The sequence below is a fragment of the Canis lupus genome, chromosome 20 (assembly GCF_048164855.1).
Source record: "Canis lupus baileyi chromosome 20, mCanLup2.hap1, whole genome shotgun sequence".
Lineage (NCBI taxonomy): Eukaryota > Metazoa > Chordata > Mammalia > Carnivora > Canidae > Canis > Canis lupus.
The window spans coordinates 26,156,331-26,178,185 of NC_132857.1; the positions used below are offsets into that span (position 1 = coordinate 26,156,331).

At 43.1% G+C, this 21,855-nt stretch overlaps 1 long non-coding RNA gene across 8 annotated transcripts in view; it reads left to right on the forward strand.

Annotated features, from left to right (window-relative positions):
• Window positions 1-21,855, forward strand: part of LOC140611793 (uncharacterized) — a 144,360-nt gene that overhangs the window by 40,757 nt on the left and 81,748 nt on the right. For 7 of the 8 annotated variants that reach the window (XR_012013018.1, XR_012013016.1, XR_012013022.1 and 4 more), the window contains 2 exons: window positions 612-726; window positions 15,533-15,717. This is a non-coding gene — a long non-coding RNA (uncharacterized lncRNA). The remainder of the gene's footprint in view (window positions 1-611; window positions 727-15,532; window positions 15,718-21,855) is intronic. The other variant, XR_012013021.1, reaches the window with a different exon arrangement.

Consider the following 21,855-nt stretch of genomic DNA (forward strand, 5'->3'; position numbering starts at 1 on the left):
TGAAAGCTCTCCCCTTTCTGGTGTAGAACACATTGAGCTCCAGCCACTGGCCTTTGAGGTGTTTGTCAGGTGGATGCAGTGCAGTCAGTAGTACCCATAAGTATCTGATGAATCATCTGCCTTCCTCCTGAACTCTGACAGGTCCTAGGGAGAATGAAGTCCTAGAGAAGTATGAAGCATGGTTTTATCTCCCAGAGTAAAGGAAATCACTCTTTATTGATTACCCTGAAAGCTCTGGGTTGTATTTGTGCCAACTTTGGTGGTAGAGCCAGTCAGGAGAGATCTTTTCTTTTCTTTTATTTTCTTTCTTTTCTTTTTTTTTCTTTTTTTCTTTTCTTTCTTTCTTTCTTTCTTTCTTTCTTTCTTTCTTTCTTTCTTTCTTTCTTTCTTTCTTTCTTTCTTTCTTTCTTTTCATTTTTATTGGAGTTCAATTTGCCAACACATAGCATAACACCCAGTGCTCATCCCATCAAGTGCCCCCCTCAGTGCCCATCACCCAGTTACCCCCAGCCCCCGCCACCTCCCTTTCCACCACCTCTTGTTCGTTTCCCAGAGATAGGAGTCTCTTATATTCTGTCTCCCTTTCTGATATTTCCCACTCATTTTTTTAGGAGAGATGTTTCTTGCTTCATTTAGATTCCAGAGACAGAACTTGGCTTAATGGGAAGCTGGTATTGGATGAGGAGAGCCGTGGAAATCAATGAGAAAAATAGGACCGTTTGAGAAGTGAGTTGGCAAAACTGTATAGATATCTGGGGGAAAAGAGAATTTATCTACCTCCTACCTTAGACCAAAGTAAGTTTTGGATAAACCAAGGCTTTAAAAATTAAATATAAAACCATAAAAATAACTAGGAAAAACTTGAGAGTTAAAATTTTTTTTTTTGGTAATCTTATTTTAGGGAAAGCTAAAAGCTTATTTTAGTAAAACTGCAAAATCATAAATGAAAATTCATGGATTCAACTATAAGACAGTTAAAAAAGATTCCACATTGATACCTAGAAATATATAAACAATGTCAAGAAGCAAACACAGATGAAGGTAAATATTTACATAAAAAGCATTCATGTCTTTACCAGAACAGTTCCTACAATAACCCATAGAAAAGAGGCAAAGGCTGTAAGGACACACAGAAAAGCTCTGCAGGAAAACAAAAGCAACTAGCTCTTAAACTAACACCACCACCAATAAAAGTTCAACCTCACTTCTCACTTCTGATGAGAGAAATACAATTAAAAGTCCCATGAGTCCATGATCCTTGTTGGCAAATCTGTGGGGTTATAGGCATTATCATATGTTGGTGAAGGGAATATCAAATTGATCTAGTGTCTATGGAAGGCACTGTGTCAACGTAGAAAGTGCACAGAAATTACCTTGCAGCCATACAATCATTCATAGGAGTGGCATTTTTCCCAGGATGTGCACAGCGATATTGTTAGCAGTTGCAATATATTAGCCTCACTGTCTATCAGTAAGGCACCAATTAAATATATTCTGATATATTCAGGTATGGAATATAATTAAAAATGCAAGGGAAGCTCCCTAACTGCTGATGTGCATTGATTTCCAAAGTGAAAAATGTGAGATGAGGAGAGTGCTGTGTGTTCACTGTGGAGTGAAATTCAAGCAGGAATGTGCATGGCCTTAAGTCTGGGTGGAGGCCTAGGACATAGGGGTTGAAGGGAAGGAGGCAGGGGATATTTTCACTATAAGGCTTTTGTATCTGTTTTTTTTTTTTAAACATTTTATTTATTTATTTATTTATTTATTTATTTATTTATTTATTTATTTATTTATTTATGAGAGACATGGAGAGGGAGAAGCAGGCTCCGTGCAGGAAGCCTGATGTGGGACTTGATCCCAGGACCCCAGGATTACACCCTGAGCTGAAGGCAGACACTCAACTGCTGAGCCACCCAGGCATCCCATTGTATCTGTTTTTTAAAGCTACATTTATTTATATATATATATATATATATATATATATATATATATATATATATACAGACACACACATATACATATATATGTATATATATATATACACATACATATATATATGTATATATATTTAAGATTTATTTATTTATTTATTTTAAAGATTTTATTTGTTTATTCATGAGAGAGAGAGGCAGAGACACAGGCAGAGGAAGAAGCAGGCTCCATGCAGGGAGCCTGATGTGGGACTTGATGACTTGATCCTGGGACTCCAGGATCACGCGCCGGGCTGAAGGCAGGCGTTAAACCACTGAGCCACACAGGGATCCCCAGATTTATTTTAGAAGGAGTGGAACAGAGGGAGAGGGAGATAGAGGATCTTAAGCAGAATCTGCCCTGAGCATGTAGTCTGACATGGGGCTTGATTCCCTTACCCTGAGATCATGACCTGAGCAGAAATCAAGAGTCAGACATTTAACCAACTGAGCCACCCAGGTACCCTGAAGGCTTTTGTGTCTTTTAAACATTTCCACGTTGATATTAGGAGTAATGTATTATACATTAAATTTTACATATTAAAAATATTTTTAAAAAATTGCTGGAGAAAAAAAATTGCTAGAAAGTGGTCCTCTTGATGGTGATAAGTTTCTTCCAGGGAGTCCTGTATCACACCTCTGACCATGAGGAGAGGTGAGAGTTTCCAAGGCCACAACTGGGAGCCCTAAGGCCATGTGGGGATTTGTGGCATCATTTCCAGGATATGATTATTATATCTTAGAGAAAATGGGGGCCTAGAGAAAATGCTCTCTGTATAAGTCAGCTTTTGCTCTGCAAGATATGCTCACAACATCTCTAATTCTTACAGCCAGCAGCATCTATTTCTTGCATTCATGTCTGTGGGTGGCTGGGAGGCAGCAGATACCCTCATGCTGGCAGGGATGCAAGAGGGTATCCAACTGTGTAAGCATGAGTGTTGCATCTGTTAGCATCCCATTTGTCAAAGCAAGTCCCACAGCCAGGCCCCAGAGCCATGGGGTGGAGTAGCATGATGCATGGAGGGTGGATCGGGGAGGAAGCCTGCAGGCCTATAGTATGTACAGCCTGCTTTCCTGCAGACTTAACTTCGTGTGCCTGCCCCCTCCCCCCCAATCTGCAGAGCACATCACAGTTTTAAGGAACAGTCTTTTTTTGTCCACCTTGTTTTCTTCCCAAAAGTTTCTTAGCTAAATTTTGGTGAGTTGATACAATTCCTTCTCTACTTGATGGAAAACATAGGGGTGGAAATAACTAGAATGAAAGGACAAAAATCACTCTGCATGTTAAAAGTTAATACAATTGGGATCCCTGGGTGGCTCAGTGGTTTGGCGCCTGCCTTTGGCAGGGCGCGATCCTGGAGTCCCGGGATCAAGTCCCGTGTCGGGCTCCCGGCATGGAGCCTGCTTCTCCCTCTGCCTGTGTCTCTGCCTCTCTCTCTCTCTCTCTCTCTCTATCATGAATAAATAAATAATAATAAATAATAATAAATAAATAAATAAATAAATAAATAAATCTTTAAAAAAAGGTTAATACAATTACTGGAATATTGACACTTCTGGAGCCAACCACAGACTATGGAAATCTGTCTAAATGCCTCCCAAACACCAGTGGAGAAGAAAGGGTAGGTTGATGTATAGGGAGGTAGACCTCTGAGAAACCCCAGAATCCTCAGTGTCTGGCAAAGATAGCAGTGCTAAGGGCTGTCCCACAACAGTGGTTTGGGGAGGATTCGGAGCTTGTTGGAGTGCTACACTCTGCTTCCCACAGCATCACAGTAACACTAACATTGGTTCAGGAATACCTGGCTGGCCTTTACGGGCAGTGTGTGTGAGAGTTTCAGTGGAAAACTCTTGACATGGATTACTGATGCAGCACTTGTTCACCTCTGCCCAAGAGGAGGCCAGGGAAGAATTTTGGCTAAAGATGATGAACGCAGGTGGGTCAGACATTGTGCCCAGAAAAACAACTCTTTGTAAAACTGAGGAATTTCCATGCATCCAGGGAAGAAGCCAAACACAGGCATGTGGAGCAGAGAGAAGGGATCCCAGGAACTAGCAGCACAGTTTTCTCTAACCATGAGCTCTTCAGCTGGGGCAGTGTCTCTGAGATGTTGGTATACTTAAAGGTGATGGAGCCAGTCTGGTGGGGAGTGACCATCCCAAGGGAGATCTGTGAAGGGTAGGAGTGACTGCCAGTGTTACATTCTGAATACATGGGCTAGAGGCTGGCTCAGAATGGAACTACAAGTGTGGGCTCTACTGCTAGCTAGGTAAGCTGACCTCAGTGGGCTCCCTTGGATCATCAGGAGCATACCTCATGAAGAGCATGTGATGTCCCTGACCGAGGTTTGTGGGGACACCATTCACAATGTGTATGAAATCTGGGTACTTTGATAGGCTTGTTGTAGGGACATTTTATGGATGAAACTTTTATAATCCAGAGATAGGCCCCATTAAAACTAAGATAATTAGAGCATAAATCTGCCAGCTAGGTGGATAGGATTTGGTTACATTGAGAGGGCCATAGTATAAAGAGGGAGTGACTCTTTAAAACATTGCTTCTGTTGGTACTATTTAATTTAGAAGGAGGTAAGCTCTGGGTCAGAATCCATGCCTGGTGGCATGCTGCCTGAATCTCTTCTACCAGGGCCCATCAGCACTTGTGCTTAGCCATCCTGCAGTATATTTGCACCTGACTGATTTTGTCTCAGCATATCTCCTGAGATGGGGTTAAGCCTGAGGGCTCTACTAGCAACCCTATTACCTAGGCTGTACACAATAAGAATAATAGTCACAACCAAGGGGGGCATTTGTATTTGGCTACCTTGCAGGGGCCTCCTTTGAGACAAACAATCTGGATGCTGACCAAAGGCAATGTGGCTACTCTGGAGGAAGAGGTCCTTTACTTCTTTCTCTATGGTTGGGTAGTGCCTGGCTGGGGTCTGCTAATAGAGACCACCAGATCCTAGGGTTTCTGCTTGGATTTCATTTCCTGATGTGGCTGGTATCTATGAGGTGAAGGGCCTTTTTTCCTCTGAGATTCACTCAGTTCTGCTATTTTCCCTGAAGCTGTAATTTCAATCTTCTACAAAATCTGATGAATTTGGTTTAATTAGCCAGCCTTTATAATCTGAATAGTGAGGCAAAGCTGGTGGCCTTAGCTTCATTCATGGCTGGTACTGGACCATCATTTGGGCCCAGAAATCTGTAGAATCATGATCTCTAAGCAATTTGGTAGGGGTTTTCCCTTTGGATTTTTACACAAAGGGGATCATACTGTTCAAGTTGTCAGCATGTGGAAGATGGTGAGACAAGGGGAAGATCACAATGGTGAGAGGAGCACTTATCTAGTAAACATGACGTCTTCCCTGATGTCAAAGGAGAAGTTCCCCTCCTTTTATGGAGGGGGTCTTTGGAGAAAACTGGTAGTTGGTGGCGTGGGCATGGAGACCTGAGGGTCAGGAATCAAGCAGTATTGGAGGTTGGGGTAAATTTTCTGTCCATCTGGAGAACCACTTGTTTAAAAGCTTGAGGAGTACATCTTTGAATAGGCCATTGTGCCTCTTGATATGTCTAGCTGCTTGGAGCTGGCAAGTTAGGCAGAAATTCCTTAAGATTCCAGTTATAGAGCCTGTAACTGATCCACTTAGGAGGTGAAATGTGTACCTTGATCTGAATCAATCTATGATGTCTTGTCGGCCAAACGGGATGAGCACATATCTGGTTAAGAAGGATTTTCATGATGAGCAGGATCGGCGCTTTGGCATGTTGGTATCCTTGTGCTGAGCAGTGGCTCGGCCACTTCTGCGGGCATTTTACATTTAGTGAGGAGCTTGCTAACTCCCTGGGCACTTTAGATGATAGTAGGTGCTCGAGCCATTAGATCTCATTCCACCATGTGCCAGGGGTAGGAACCACAATATCCCATAGGGGTGGGGGATTAGGTGTAACAGCAGCAAGGCACACAGCAATAGAAGAACTGAGCGCCTCTGCTGCACCTGATTTTGTGAGGAGCCACAACTTCCTGAGTGAGGGTAGGGTGCCCCTATTATATTAGTTAGGACTTGGTGTTCCAGAGCCACCTACAAACAGTGGAATCTCTTCCTGCTCCCAAAGTCATTGCCTGGCACCTTTTTGTGGAAGCCCATCCTTGGGTGAGGTTGCCATTAGCATGTCCTGGCTATTAACTAACACAACAGAACCTTTAAAAAATCTTAGTCAATTCTAACAGTGGACAGCTAGGTCTACCTTTAGAGTTGAGAAACACACCCAAAATTGAATACCTGCTGGGGAAATTCATCCTCTGTGGTGTGTTAGCAGGCAAATGACAACACATTCAGGGTACCTCAAACAGCATCAATGAGTGATACTTTGAAGTTTGGGATAATCCTGTTTGTTTCTTTCCCAACTTTCACTTTGGGATGGGAAATTGAAGCAGCACTCTGCATAGACAGTATACTGCCAAGCAAAGAGTGTGAATGAACACTAGCAAGCAGTGGATCTCTCTCTCTAGATAGAATTAGCCTCCTGGAAAGCCAGCCCACCATTCACAGCTAAAAGGCATTCCCATTTGTTGATAGCAAGCATGCCTCTACCATCCTGTTTGTGATGCTAGTGTTAAATTAACATCTGTTCAGTGGAGCACAGGGTGTTGGATGGTGAGCCATGATTCAATAACAGACCACAAGAGAAATTACAGTAGAGCAGTTTATTACTAACAAGTCCTAGAGCAAGGAAGGTCATGGCATGTGATGGGAAACCAAGCATAGAAGTCAAGGCAGAGTGCAGACGGGGAGATCCATAGGACATGTGGCTCATGGACTTATTAGACTCTGTGAGTAGAGTGCTTTTGGGTTCCTGGGCTAAGGCCAGATTGGTAAATTCAAACCAAAGAGAAAGGAGTTTTGGGAGCTCTATGGGTGCTAAGGAGTGTCAAGGAGAAAGGCTGGGAAGGATGATCACAATGGCTATTGGGAAAGTCCTTTCAGGAACTAACTTGTGACTCTGTGGGCCATTATCTAGGGCATGCACTTGCATGAGGGGCTAGTATCAACTTAAGGTCCCCATAGGCCTATTAGCCAAATGAAATGGATGTTGAGGCAGCAGTACCATGGAGTAGCTTGGCTAAACTCTTGACAAGACCCAAACAGGTAATGGCTTAATACAACAAAAGTTTATTTCCTATTCACAGGACTCACCTGGGCTGTGGAACAGATCTTATGGTAGCTCTTTCCCCCTGTGGTCATTCAGGGACATAGACTGATAAAGGTTCTGCCATTTTGAACATGTGGTTTCCATGGGAACACGAGTGGGATATGCATGGGTGGAGCTCAGGCACAGGCACTCCCATCTGCAAGGAGGATGGGATGCAGCCCAGCTGTGTGTACAGGAGGACAGCTGGCTGCTGGCTGCCACAGTTACCTAAGGATGCCTTAGAGCTGTGGAAACCATCTGTGACCAAGAAGTATCACTATACTGCTTTTTAAAATAGCGAAAATCCTGGAGACCAACATGATATCTAGCAATGAGAAATTAGCAAAAATATCTGTGCAGTGTGACATCACACAGCTACTAGAGGTCATGTTTTGGGGGGTATTTAAGGAAGAAAATGATAGTATAAAATATTAACTGAAAAAAAGCCGGGTACCAAACTGGATGTTCAATACTTCACCTCTGAAAAATATAGACCAGATAAAAATGTACTGAACTAATAATAGTGGGTCTCTCTGGGCAGCAGAATTATAGATAGCCTTTATTTCTTCATCTTACCCTATTTCCTAATTTTCTGTGGTGGATATAGATTTACAATCAGAAGAAATGATGCAAAACTACATGCTGATTTACAAGGAGCAGACCTGAAGGCTCTTTCCTCCTCTCGTGTCTCTGTACGACCTGGTCTGTGTTGATTGATTTTTGCAGTGGGCCGATAAGGGACCCCTGCTGCAACCTGGCAGAACTAAATTGGCTATTCATCTGGCTGACTCGGCAGCAGATTCTGGCATTCTCCATCTCTCTCTTTTCTGTTCTGATTCTCATGGAAAGTAGAGCATGGGCTCACACTGTAGCTAGGCTTTTGAGGGAGAATGAGAGGAGGTCCTGAGGGGTGTGACCCAAGCAGACCCCACCTTGGCATCAAGGTGCTGTTGCTGGGGCACCTAGGTGGCTCAGTGGTTGAGCATCTGCCTTTGTCTCAGGTCCTGATCCCAGCATCCTGGAATTGAGTCCAGCATCGAGCTCCCTGCAGGGAGCCTGCTCCTCTCTCTGCCTACATCTCTGCCTCCTCTGTGTGTCTCATGAATAAATAAAATCTTTTTTTAAAAAAGGTGCTGTTACTGTCCTGGGAGGGCTGAGAGAGACCACACTGCCTGCATGTTGACTGCACTGTCTATCTACTCCACAGACCAGCTCTGAAATAATGTTTGGTCAGCCAGCCAATGAGAAGGCAGGATCAGGTGGGAAACACACAGTCATAAATTGGTGAGAATGGATACAAAGATTGGACTTATTGAAAAGCCCTGGAGAAAAGTCTGCTTTACTCCCACTGAACTGATAGAAATTCAGTGAGCTTTTCCTTTCCTGAGGAATGGGGCTGTAAGAGGACAGTGCTTTCCACTGAGCCAGAGGCTGTCATGATGTTGTGACCTCCTGGGGTTTGAAGGTACTTCTCTGTTGGGAGCAGGTCCAGCAGGGTAGCCTGAATGCAGAAGGATTAGCACCCAGGAGCCATATAGACCAGCCTGGAGGTGTCAGCCCTCCAGGCAGAGCCAAGAAGCAGGCACCAGTGGGTGGATGCCGGTGAGCCGAGGGCATTTAAGGTGAGTCAGGAACAGCCTACCCCCAAGAGGGTTTTGGTGCTGGTGGCACCATTTGGGGCCTGGCCCCTCCTGCACTGTGTCTTGCATTGCTGAACTTCATTTTTATTGCTATTTTATGTAAATCTCATACTGGTTCTGTCAGGAAGAGACTGCCAGTTTCTATTTACACAAGTAGAAGTTGACAGAGGATTTAGATACAGGTGTGGGGCCCTAGACATATGGCTGGCTGGGGAGCTGGTAGGTTGGTCCCATCCTCCTGTTCTCTGCTGTCACTGTGTGGCCCCTGATATGGGACTGGTCATTCTACAGGAGCTGAGAGGAAGCTCCCTAGACACAAGGCCCCTGGCAAGAGCCCAGGGCTCAGTTCCTGGCTCAGAGCTGCTCCAGGTGGGCCCAGGGTAAGGCAGGACATTCCTGGACTGCAGCTGGTGGATCCCACAGGTCAGAATGAAGAGGCAAGAGTGATCACTTGTGCAGGGGGCTGACAACAGGCTAAGTCCAGCCTTAGAGATGGAGAGCCTGGGGCAGGGGCAAGCCCGATGGTCAACCCAGTACACAAACAGCAGAGATAGGGACATGTCCACCTTGTCTTCAGTGACAGTGTCCCTGACACTGGATCCTTCCTTTTCAGGATCCTGGAGTGTTCCTTTCTCTGTGTCTGATTAGTCTTAACCTCTAACCCCCAGGTTAACATCTGTGTTCAGGCAAGTGTTTGATACCATTCTGTATAGGAACAAAAGCAGGCTTGTTGGTGGAGAAGGGCTGGGCTCCTGTGCTTATTGTCATCTCCCTCTGGGCATGTGTTGGCCACGGCATGCTCTTCTGTAGGGATTTCTATTTCCAGTCTCATGCCTGATTAGATTGTGGAAAACTTTGAGGCCCCAACCAGCAGATAGGAAATTAATTAAAGCATCAGAGTAACGGCAAAGATTTTTTTTTTAATGGGGTCTTCTTGGTAGTTGCAAAATCGCAGCAAAAATAATGATATTAAACCATGCTTTAATGAGTGCCCACCATAAAGCAGCACTTTTCCTACATTATCTTGTAAACCTTCATTTTACTGATGAGGAAATAAATCAGGGAGTCTAAGCAGCCACAGGATCCCAAAGTCAGTGGAACATGTGGCACCAGCCCAGTTGCTGATTCTCTGTTCTCCAGCACTGAACTACCCTAGTGGCTGCCAGCTCTAGGGGCCTGTGGGGCCCTCCTCCCCACCCCTCTGCTCTCCTTCCTGAATGAGTAGAAACCTAAGTCCTACTGTCACTGTCATGGCCATGGCACCCATGCCGGGCTGCCCTTCTTCCCCTTCCTAACCCTCCTCTGTGTGGCTTGTACCTTGCTGGTTTAGGCCTGAGCAGGGGTGGGGGAGTGGGGTGCGAGGAGGCAAATGCTGGGGCTCTGGGAAAGTTCTTTAGCTCCAAGCAAAAGCCTCGAGAAGGAAGACAGTCTTTCTCATTGTTGGTGCTTCCATGTCTGGATGTGGCCTGTTCCTAGCTCAACAGTGATACCACAATCAGCAGAGGGTATAGCCAAGGACATGTGGAGGCTGCACTCTAGCCAGCCATGGCCACCTCGTTATGAGAGACCATGCATTCTTACTGTCAGCAGTGCCTTCAGTTTGCTGTGTCTCCCTGTTGAAGTCACTCTAAACGAGATGGCCCCAGGTCTGCACTAAGCATCTTTATATCTTATTGGTTTAAGTTTGCCCTATCCACTGTGCGACATAGTTTTTATTCCAGAATGTGGACTCAGTCATTTCAAGAAATCCTGGTGTGGTCTTCACAAACCCCGAATTTAAGGTCTCCCAATTCTGTGTAAGGAACTAGATGTTCTGGAGACTTCCTACTTCTGAAAACCATGATTCTAGGGTTGAGTGTGGAAAATGCAGTTAGGCCTCTCTACCTGAGTAAATGCTTTCACAATCAAGTTTGCTTTTGGCAGAGGAAAAGACACATGGCATATAATTTTTACAGTCTTTGTGAATACTAGGCACATATCTGAAGATCCTAAAGGCCTACCTTTAAAAATGAAATGAGAAAAGAGAGGGAAGTCCAATGACACATGTGCAGTGAAACCAAAGGTGGCATCTGGTGTGAGATAACAGACAGAGACTGAAACCCAACATGTCCCACCCCTTAAATTGCTCTGCTGTGGCTCCTCCTGTCTGAGGTGCCCTTCAATGAATGATGATGAGAAATGGCCTCGATGGGATTACTGAGGATTTCCAGGTGAGAATTTCCAGGTGATAGCCACAGCCAGACCCAGAGGAAAAGCCTGTTTTAATCTGACTTCCCTAAAACTCTTTTTCCTAGATGATCACATCATGATTTCTCTTGGCGAATTTAATCTGACTACTGATCTTTTGAAATAGACCTTCTCCCAGTTTTTCTGACTGTTTTCTTTGCTGTGCAAAACCTTTTTATCTCGATGAAGTCCCAATAGTTAATCTTTACCTTTGTTTCTCTTGCCTTTAGAGACATACCTAGCATGAAGTTGCTATGGTTGAGATAAAAAAGGGTGCTGCCTGTGTTCTCCTCTAGGACGTTGATGGATTCCTGTCTCACAGTTACATCTTTAATCCATTTTAAGTCTACCTTTGCAGAAAATGGTCCAGTTTCATTCTTCTTCATGTGGCTTTCCAATTTCCCCAGCACCATTTGTTGAAGAGACTGTCTTTTTTCCACTGGATATTCTTTCCTGCTTTGTCAAAGATTAGTTGACCATAGAGTTGAGAGTTCATTTCTGGGTTCTCTATTCTGTTCCACTGATTTCTTGTCTGTTTTTTTGCCAGTACCATACTGTCGTGATGATTACAGCTTTGCAATACAGCTTGAAATCCAGAATTGTGATGCCTCCAGTTTTGGTTTTCTTTTTCAACATTTCTTTGGTTATTTATTATTTTTTTTGTGGTTCCATACAAATTTTAGAATTGCTTGTTCCAGGTCTGTGACAAATGCTGATGGTATTTTGACATGGTTTTTGTTGAATATGTAGATTGCTTTGGGTAGCATAGACATTTTAACAATATTTGTTCTTCCAATCCATAAGCATGGAATGTTTTCCCATTTCTTTGTGTCTTCCTCAGTTTTTTTCATAAGTGTTCTATAGTTTTCAGAGTACAGATCTTTTATCTCTTTGGCTAGGTTTATTCCTAGCTATCTTGTGGTTTTCGGTATAATTGTAAATGGGGTTGATTCTTTCATTTCTCTTTCTTCTACCTCAGTGTTTAGAAATGTAACTGACTTCTGTGCATTGATTTTATATCCTGCCACTTAATTCCTATGAGTCTGGCAATTTCTGGATTAGAATCTTTTGGATTTTCTACGTAGAAATAATGTCATCTGCAAAGTGAAAGTTTGACTTATTCTTTGCCAATTTGCATGCTTATTGAATGGGAGAAGATATTTGCAAATGTCTTATCAGATAAAGGGCTAATGTCCAACATCCAGGAAGAACTTGTCAAACTCAACACCCCAAAACCAACAAGAAATGGGCAGAAGATATGAACAGACATTTCTCCAAAGAAAACATACAGATGGCCAAAAGAAACATGAAAAAGTAACATCGGGGTGCAGATGTCCCGGCGTTTCATTGCATCTGTATCTTTGGGGTAAATCCCCAGCAGTGCAATTGCTGGGTCGTAGGGCAGGTCTAGTTTTAACTCTTTGAGGAACCTCCACACAGTCTTCCAGAGTGGCTGTACCAGTTCATGTTCCCACTAACAGTGCAAGAGGGTTCCCTTTTCTCTGCATCCTCTCCAACATTTGTGGTTTCCTGACTTGTTAATTTTCCCCATTCTCACTGGTGCGAGGTGGTATCTCATTGTGGTTTTGATTTGTATTTCCCTGATGGCAAGTGATGCGAGCATTTTCTCATGTGCATGTTGGCCATGTCTATGTCTTCCTCTGTGAGATTTCTGTTCATGTCTTTTGCCCATTTCATGATTGGATTGTCTGTTTCTTTGGTGTTGAGTTTAAGAAGTTCTTCATAGATCTTGGAAACTAGCCCTTTATCTGATACGTCATTTGCAAATATCTTCTCCCATTCTGTAGGTTGTCTTTTAGTTTTGTTGACTGTATCCTTTGCTGTGCAAAAGCTTCTTATCTTGATGAAGTCCCAATAGTTCATTTTTGCTTTTGTTTCTTTTGCCTTCGTGGACGTATCTTGCAAGAAGTTACTGTGGTCGAGTTCAAAAAGGGTGTTGCCTGTGTTCTCCTCTAGGGTTTTGATGGAATCTTGTCTCACATTTAGGTCTTTCATCTATTTTGAGTTTATCTTTGTGTCTGGTGAAAGAGAGTGGTCTAGTTTCATTCTGCTGCATGTGGATGTCCAATTTTCCCAGCACCATTTATTGAAGAGACTGTCTTTTTTCCAGTGGATAGTCTTTCCTCCTTTGTTGAATATTAGTTGACCATAAAGTTGAGGGTCCACTTCTGGATTCTCTATTCTGTTCCATTGATCTATGTGTCTGTTTTCGTGCCAGTACCACACTGTCTTGATGACCATCATATCAGCAAGAGAAAAAGCAAGAACCTTATGATCCTCTCAATAGATGCAGAGAAAGCATTTGACAAAATACAGCATCCATTCCTGATCAAAACTCTTCAGAGTGTAGGGATAGAGGCAACATTCCTTGACATCTTAAAAGCCATCTACAAAAAGCCCACAGCAAATATCATTCTCAATGGGGAAGCACTGGGAGCCTTTCCCCTAGGAACTAGAGGGTATTATACTAAGTGAAATAAATCAGAGAAAGACAAATGCCATATGATTTTACTTATATATGAATTTTAAGAAACAAAACAGAATAACATAGGGGAAGAGAAGGAAAATTAAATATGATAAAAACAGAGAGGGAGACAAACCATAAGAGACTTTTAACTATAGGAAACAAATTTAGGGTTGCTGGAGGGGAGGTGGGTGAGATGATGGGGTAATTGGGTGATGGATACTAAGGAGGGCACTTGATGTAGTGAGCACTGGGTGTTGGTGTTATATGCAACTGATGAATCACTAAATTCTGCCTCTGAAACTAATAAAAAAAAGAAATAGACTTCCTTCAAATTTCCTATAGTTATGAAGTTAGAAATTTCTGGCCTTCACTTCTCTGGAATTAAATGTTTCATAAACACCAGCAGTACCTCCCTGGGAGTGGAGCCTGTCATTGCATTGAACCTTCCTGTGGAGACATGGCTAAGTCTTTCCAAAACCTCTCCTCCCTAATGTTAATTTATTTAAGTTATCTCTGTTTTTATGAAACACGTTTTTAAAGACATCGGAACAAAGAAACTTGACAGCTTTTTTGTCTTCTGACGTCAATTTCCCCTGCATTTGAGTTGCTAGAAACCCAGTCTTTCTATCAAGCTATCTTCCCTCTGTATGAGTATGTCCTGAGAAGAGGCTGTCTTGTGAGTGCAGGATTTGATGGGCACAGCCACATTTATAGCCACCCTTGGGAGAAGGGTCCTGGGATTTTCAGAAACCACTTCTCTTTCACTGTGAAGGAGCCAAGAGACCTACAGAGCTAGCTGTGAATGACTGTATTCTGTGTGGCTTCAGACCAAATGTGCCGGCACATCTCCCAGGGATTTTGTCAAAGAGCATATGTGGGTTCAGCCATTCTGGGTAGGGATCCCAGGTTTGACATTTTTCACCAGCTCCAAGATGGAGCCAGTGCTACTGGTCTGAGGGCCCAGAGCTTGGACAGAACAGGAGAGAGAGGCTTTTTAAAACTTTTATTTATTTTTTTTTGAGAGAGGCTTTAAAAAAATTTTTAATTCTAGTATGGTTAATATATAGTATTATATTAGTTTCAAATGTACAACTGAGTGATTTAAGAATTCTATACATTACTTGGTGCTCATAACAAGTTCATGCCTTAATCTCCATCACCTGTATCACTCATCACCTACCCCTACCCCACCTCCCCTCTGGTAACCATCAGTTTGTTCTCTGTAGTTATGAGTGTGTTTCTTGGTTTTCTTTTCTTTTATTCCTCCCTATGCTCATTTGTTTTGTTTCTTAAATTCCACATGTAAGTGAAGTCATATGGTATTTGCCTTTCTCTGTGTGACTTATTTCACTTATTTACACTCTTGCTCCATCCATGTTGTTGCAAATGGCAAGACTTCCTTTTTTATGGCTGAGTAATATTCCATGGAGGCTCAGAGGAGGGGTCAGCCCTTTCAGGGGGCAGAAAGTCAGAGAAGATGTTGGTCCTGCCAGGGGTCAGGAAGTCAGAGGAGGGGTCACCTCTGTCAGGGGTCAGGTGTCTTTACAGAGGAGTTTGCTCCCTGCATGTGTCAGGAAGGACACATTGGGCAAATGGACCGAGTGGACTATGACATGAAGCATGGTTCCTTGTGTCCCACTCCATGTGTACATGTCTTGTCTCCTGAGAGGATCACAGGCTCCCTGAGGACGGGTCTGTGGTTCATTTGTCTCTGTGAACTAGGGGTTCATGGCTTGCATGTACAAGTGGCTGTGAAAATAAGCAGAACTAAAGGAAAACATCTATGATCTGAGGGTTCCATCTCCCAGCTACTGGAGGCAGATAAAAGAAAAATGATACCATTTTGGGGAAATAGTCCCATTAGCTAGGATTTGATAATGGCCTTTTTACGATGCTACCAAGTTTAAAGGGGACACACCTAGTTAGGGTGGACATCAGGACCTAGTTTACAGAAAGGACTTTTTTACTTGGTTAACACTTATATATTTTTGATTTGTTTATTCTGATTTTAGGAATCCATTTGAAGAAGCAGTAAGAAACTCACAGCAGAAACCCCTGGTGTTGTCAGAACTGTAGAGCTGGAGAGACCATCTGTTAGTTGCACAGGAGGGCTAAGGAGAGATTTGATGAGAGCTCTATAACCAGTCATGGACTTTGCTGGAGTTTGGAATAGCAGGGAAATGCTTATGCTTTGGTGGTAAGTGAGAAAAGGCCGATACAAAAACATGTGGTATCATTGCAGCATAATGAAATTTCACAGAGATAGAAACACACTGGAATATGACTAATTACCTTTGAGAGAGGCTGACTTAATTTATTTCTCTGTAATTAAAAAAAATGGCCTGCTGTAAGCCTCTGAGAGTTGTCTAATAGACCTCAGTACAAATAATCACTTATTTGTGTGAGACAACACAATTTTGGTTGACGAAATGAGCAAAAGCATGGGGTGTGTATTTGTTTCCTAAGGCTACTGTACAAATTACTATTATTTTTAGCAGCATAAAACACCATAGATTTACAATCTTATTATTTTGGAGGCCTGAAGTCTAAAATGGGCTAAAATCAGGTGTTAACAGTATATTCCCTCCGGAGTCTCTGTGGGAGAAGTTGCTTCCCTGCCTTTCTTAGCTTCTGGAAGCTGCCTGCATTCCTTGACTTGTGGCCAGTCTCTCTGAGCTCTGCCTCTATCACATGACCTCTCCTCTGGTTCTGCTCTTCTACCTCCATCTTATAAAAATCCTGTGCTTGCACCTGGCCTGCCTGGATAATCCAGGATAGTTTCCCCCATCCCAAGATTCTAAACATAATCACAACTGCAAAGTGCTTTCTACTGTGTAAGGTAACATGGTCACTGGTTGTCTGGATTAGGACGTTGGCATCTTTGGGGGTGCCATCATTCTGCCTACCATAGGGGACAATTTGCCATGGGATTGAGAGTACCATGGCTGGAACTGGAGAACCTACCCAGCACATCATCACCACCCTGCAGGACTGTGCTCTAAAATTCTCAGCAAATCCAGTGTAAGAGCCTGAGAAGGATAAGTTGATTACCTATCTGATGTTATCACGGTGGATGCTTCTTGGTAAATGCAACACACACAGAGGCCTCTGGTGGGGTTTGGTAGTGGATATCTGGATATCCGGGTTCCTGGAATTTCACCTGACAATTGACATTACAGATAAAAGCTAAGAGGAGCAAGTCCAGAGGGGCAGAAGACCATTTGAACATGACATGAGACAACTTCTTGAAGAGTGGGAAACTGGGGCTAAGGATTGTATTCCAGAAATATGAAAGGAAGACAGAATTATGCGGGGTGGAGAAAAAATCTCATTATATCTGTACAGTGCTTCATATTTTGCATGATTTAAAAATATTTTATTTTATTAAATTAACATACAGTATACTATTAGTTTCAGAAGTAGAGTTCAGTGATTCATCAGTTGCATATATCAGATGCATCAGTTGCATATAACACCCAGTGCTCATTATATCAAATGCCCTCTTTAGTGCCCATCACCCAGTTACCCCTTCCCCCCACCCACTTCCCCTCCAGCAACTCTGTTTGCTTCCTATGCTTAAGAGTCTCTTATGATTTGTCTCTCTCCCTGTTTTCTTCTTATTTTATTTTTCCCTCTTTTCCCCAATTTCCCTCTGTTTTGTTTTGTTTTCATGTATGAGTGAAATCATATATTTGTCTTTCTCTGATTGACTTATTTCACTTAGTATAACACCCTCTAAGTTCCATCCACATCATTGCAAATGGCAAGATTTCATTCTTTTTTATGGCTGAGTAGTATTTCATTATATATATATATACCACATCTTCTTGATCAATTCATCTGTTGATGGACATCTAGGCTCTTTCCATAGTTTGGCTATTGTGGTAGCTGTTGCTATAAACATTGGGGTGCATGTACCCCTTTGTATCCTTTGGCTAAATACCTAGTAGTGCAATTTCTTGGCCATAGGATAGCCCTATTTTAAACTTTTCTCATATTATTTTCCAGAGTGGTTGTACCAACTTGCATTGTTTCGTGAGTTGTTGATTTCAGCCATTCTGACTGGTGTGAGGTGGTCTCATTGTGATTCTGATTTGAATTTCCCTAATGCTGAGTGATATTGGATATTTTTTCATGTTTCTTTTGGCCATTTGTATGTCTTCTTTGGGGAAATGTCTGTTCATATATTCTGCCCATTTCTTGACCAGATTTGTTGTTTTTTGGGTGTTGAGTTTGAGAAGTTCTTTCTGGATGTTGGATATTAGCCCTTTATCTGATAAGACATTTGGAAATATCTTCTCCTATTCTGTAGGTTGTCTTTTGGTTTTGTTGACTGTTTCCTTTGCTGTGCAAGAGCTTATCTTGAGGAAGTCAAGGTGAGGAAAAGAATGAGGAAACATTTTGCCTTTGTTTCCCTTGCTTTTGGAGATGTGTCTAGCAAAAACTTGCTGTGGCTGAGGTCAGAGAGGTTGCTGCCTGTGTTCTCCTATAGGATTTTGTTGGATTCCTGTCTCACAGTTAGATGTTTCATTCATTTTGAGTTTATTTTTGTGTATGGTGTGAGAGAATGGTTCAGTTTCATTCTTCTGCATGTGGGTGTCCAATTTTCCCAACACCATTTGTTGAAGAGACTGTCTTCTTTCCACTGGATATTCTTTCCCACTTTGTTGGACATAAGTTGACCATAGAGTTGAGGGTCCAGTTCTGGGTTCTCTATTCTGTTCCATTGATCTATGTGTCTGTTTTTTTGCCAATGCCATAATATCTTGATGATTACAGGTCTGTAATACAGCTTGAAGTCGAGAATTGTGATGCCCCCAGCTTTCGTTTTCTTTTTCATCTTTCTTCATGCTATTTGATGTCTTTTGGTTTCATGCAAATTTTAAGGTTGTTTGTTCCAGTTCTGTGAAAAATGTTGATGATATTTTGATAGGGCTTGCATTAAAATGTATAGATTGCTCTGGGTAGCATAGACATTTTAACAATATTCATGCTTATGGATTGAAAGAACAAATATTGTTAAATTTTCCATGTGTTTTCTTGAGTTGTTTTACTTCATTTATTCCTTCATACATTAATTCAGCACATTTTTGGAGTACCTGTTGTGACAAAGGGGTTGGAGATTTTGTTCCAGTCCTGTGCCTTGCTGCACACAGTCCCTGTTCCTGGTTGGTGCAGGATTTATGCTTCAAGTCCAGAGTGAGTCCACCATGACATCTAAGAGGACCCAGGTCCAGAACAGGCCCCCTCTTATTCTGCAGAACTAGATAGAGTGTGTTCTAGAGACCCATGACTTTCCAACTATATCTTTGGGTCTGCAGAGCCTCTTCCAGCTAGATCACAAGGCTTCTTCTACCCCTGCTGTGGGTCTTGGGGGATAGGAGGTCCAGGCCACTGTCTTGTATATCCTGCCTCTCCTTGAAGCTGAAGCCCTCCTGAGCTGGTCCTTCCTCATCTCTCCCTGTCCTCCTTGCCTCCATTCTTCTTTCCCTACCTTTCTAGGACCTCTTTCTCATCTCCTACATGCCCATGCATCCTTCCTTTCTCCCATTTTCTCTCCATAGAAGTAATGCCCTGGGATGGACCCCAAATACCCTAGGAATCCTCTCTGAGGGCAAGACCTGCTCCTATTTCTTTCTGTAGTGTAAATGAAGGGACCCTTATCCAGGAGGCAGAGAAGATAAAGGAATAGCAGAGAGAAAAGAAAATAGTTTTGGGACAGGGCCTAGAGGCTAACTTCAGAGAAACAGAGCAGGTGGTGCTGCAGTTAGAGCCCACATCATCCCATTGATGGGACTGGTGCCCACTGAGAGAGAGGATGGGAGCCTGTGGGCGGCCATTGCCCCCTGCACTGTCTGCCTAATTCCACACAAAATGCTGGGGATGCAGAGTGGGAGAGGCTGTGTTCCCTGGGAACACCAGGTGAATCTAAGTGGGCTGTCAGTGGGATCTGAAGGTGAAGTGAGTGGCTAAGTGGGCTGTCAGTGGGATCTGAAGGTGAAGTGAGTGGCTAAGTGGGCTGTCAGTGGGATCTGAAGGTGAAGTGGGGCTAAGTGGGCTGGGGCTAAGTGGGCTGTCAGTGGGATCTGAAGGTGAAGTGAGGGCTTAAGGCAGGGGGCTGCTGCTTTTCTCTGAGCCACACCTCTGGACAACTTTAGTCTAAAGGAAGGCTCTGTTTCCTGCAGTGAGCTCCCACTGGTGTGTTCTTGGAGTACCCACATCTTGTCATCTCTACTGACAGTGAGAGGGGATAGGCATAGAGGAGGACACAGGGTCTGGTGCCATCAACCCTTCTCCATGCCAAGGATCAAGGATTACTTGCTTCAGGGCCCAGGGCCAATGTCACTTCAGTGTCACAGGCCACTCCCAGGTCAGGCCGAATTGTGCCCCCCGCCCTGCGGGTCATATGCTGAAGCTCTAACCCTCAGTGTGATAGTATTTGGAGGTAGGACCTTTGACAGGCATTAGGGTTAGATGAGGTCATGAGGATGAAGCCTCCATGATGGGATTAGTGTCCTTATAAAAAGACACCAGAGAGCTTGCTGTCTCTCTCTGCCATGTGAGGACACAGTGAGAAGGTGCTGACTGCCAGCCAGGAAGAGGGCACTAACCAGAACTCAACCACGCTGGCAACCTGATCTCAGACTTCCAGCCTCCAGAGCTTTAAGAAAACAACTTTCTGTTGTTTAAGCCACTCAGTCTATAGCATTTTATTATAGCAGTCCAAACTGAAAAGTATAGATTTTGGTACTGGGAAGTGATGTGCCACTGTAACAAACACCAGAACACATGCAAGTAGTTTTGGGATGGGGTGATGAATAGAGGCTGGAAGAGTTTTGAGGTGCATTCTAGAAACATGGATGTCAAGGGTGATTCGGGTGATGCACAGATGGAAATGAGGAGCATGTTATTGGAAATTGGAGGAAAGGTGACCCTAATTATAAAGCTGCCAATAAATTGGTTGCACTATTTTCTAGCATTTTGTGGAAGGTAGAACTAGTGAGTAATAAAATAGGATATGTAGCTGAGCAGATTTCTAAAGTGTTAAAGGTGTGGCCTGGTGTCTCCCAACTGCTTATAGTAAAATGTAAAAGGAGAAAGAAGAATTAAAGATGGGATTGTGAAGCAAAATGGAACCAGAACTTGAAGATTTGGAAATTTCTCAGTCTATCCATATTGCAAACAACAAGCAGGCTTGTTCTTCAGAGGACACTGAGGTTGTGACTGAACAACCTTCTGATAAATGGGTCATGGGACAGGTGCTACTCATAGGCTTAATCAATCATCATGGCAGAAACAAGGAGATGGCATCATACTAGCTGAGGCATTGCCCATTTGGGCTAGAGGGGACAGAGAAATAGAGACAGAATGAAAGAAGGCCTAGATCATACAGGACCTGACCAGGTTGCTACTTGGCTGCCAATGTGAGCCATCCTTCAAGAAAAGGAAAGGCGCCAAAGGTACTTTGGAGACTATCAGGGCCATTTCTTTAGTTCTAATAGGTCAGGTGGTCTCTGACTGAAGCCTTGGGACTGCTGTGGAGTCTTGGGAAGAGGCTGCTTCAGCCATAGGGCACTGCTGCTTCAGTGAGTCTGGAGGCAGGGTGTCAAACCAAAGAGGATTGTTCTCATGCCTTAAGATGCGATGGAATTGGCCTTGCTAGATTTTGGACTTGTTTGGGATCTCCTGTTTCTCCCTTTTAGGAGGGGATCCTCTGCCTGCCCTACCACTGCATTTGGAAGTATGTAATGTGTCTGGTTTCACAGTTTCACAGTTCACACAGCTAGAGAGGAGTTTTGCCTCAGGATAGTCTGTATCCAGAGTCTTACCCACACATGATTTAGGTGATAATCACTTCTTTCTTCCATTCCTCCCTTCCTTCTTTCCTCCCTCCTTCCCTCCCTCCTTCCTCCCCCCTCCTTTCCTCCTCTTTCTTTTTCTTTCTTTCTTTCTTTCTTTCTTTCTTTCTTTCTTTCTTTCTTTCTTTCTTTTCTTCTTTCTTTCTTTCTTTTTCTCTTTCTTTCTTTCTTTCTTTCTTTCTTTCTCCTTTCTTTCTTTCTTTCTTTCTTTCTTTCTTTCTTTCTCTCTCTTTCTCTCTTTCTTTCTTTTCTTTTCTTTTCTTTTCTTTTCTTTTCTTTTCTTTTCTTTTCTTTCTTCTTTCTTCTTTCTTCCTTCCTTCTTCTCTCTCTCTTCCTTCCTTCTTTGTATTTTTAAGTATAATTAACACAGTGTTATATTAGTTTCGGGTGTATAACAAGATTAAGCAATTCTATGCATTACTCAGTGCTCATGATAAGTGTAGTCACCATCTGTCACCAAATAACATTATTAGCAT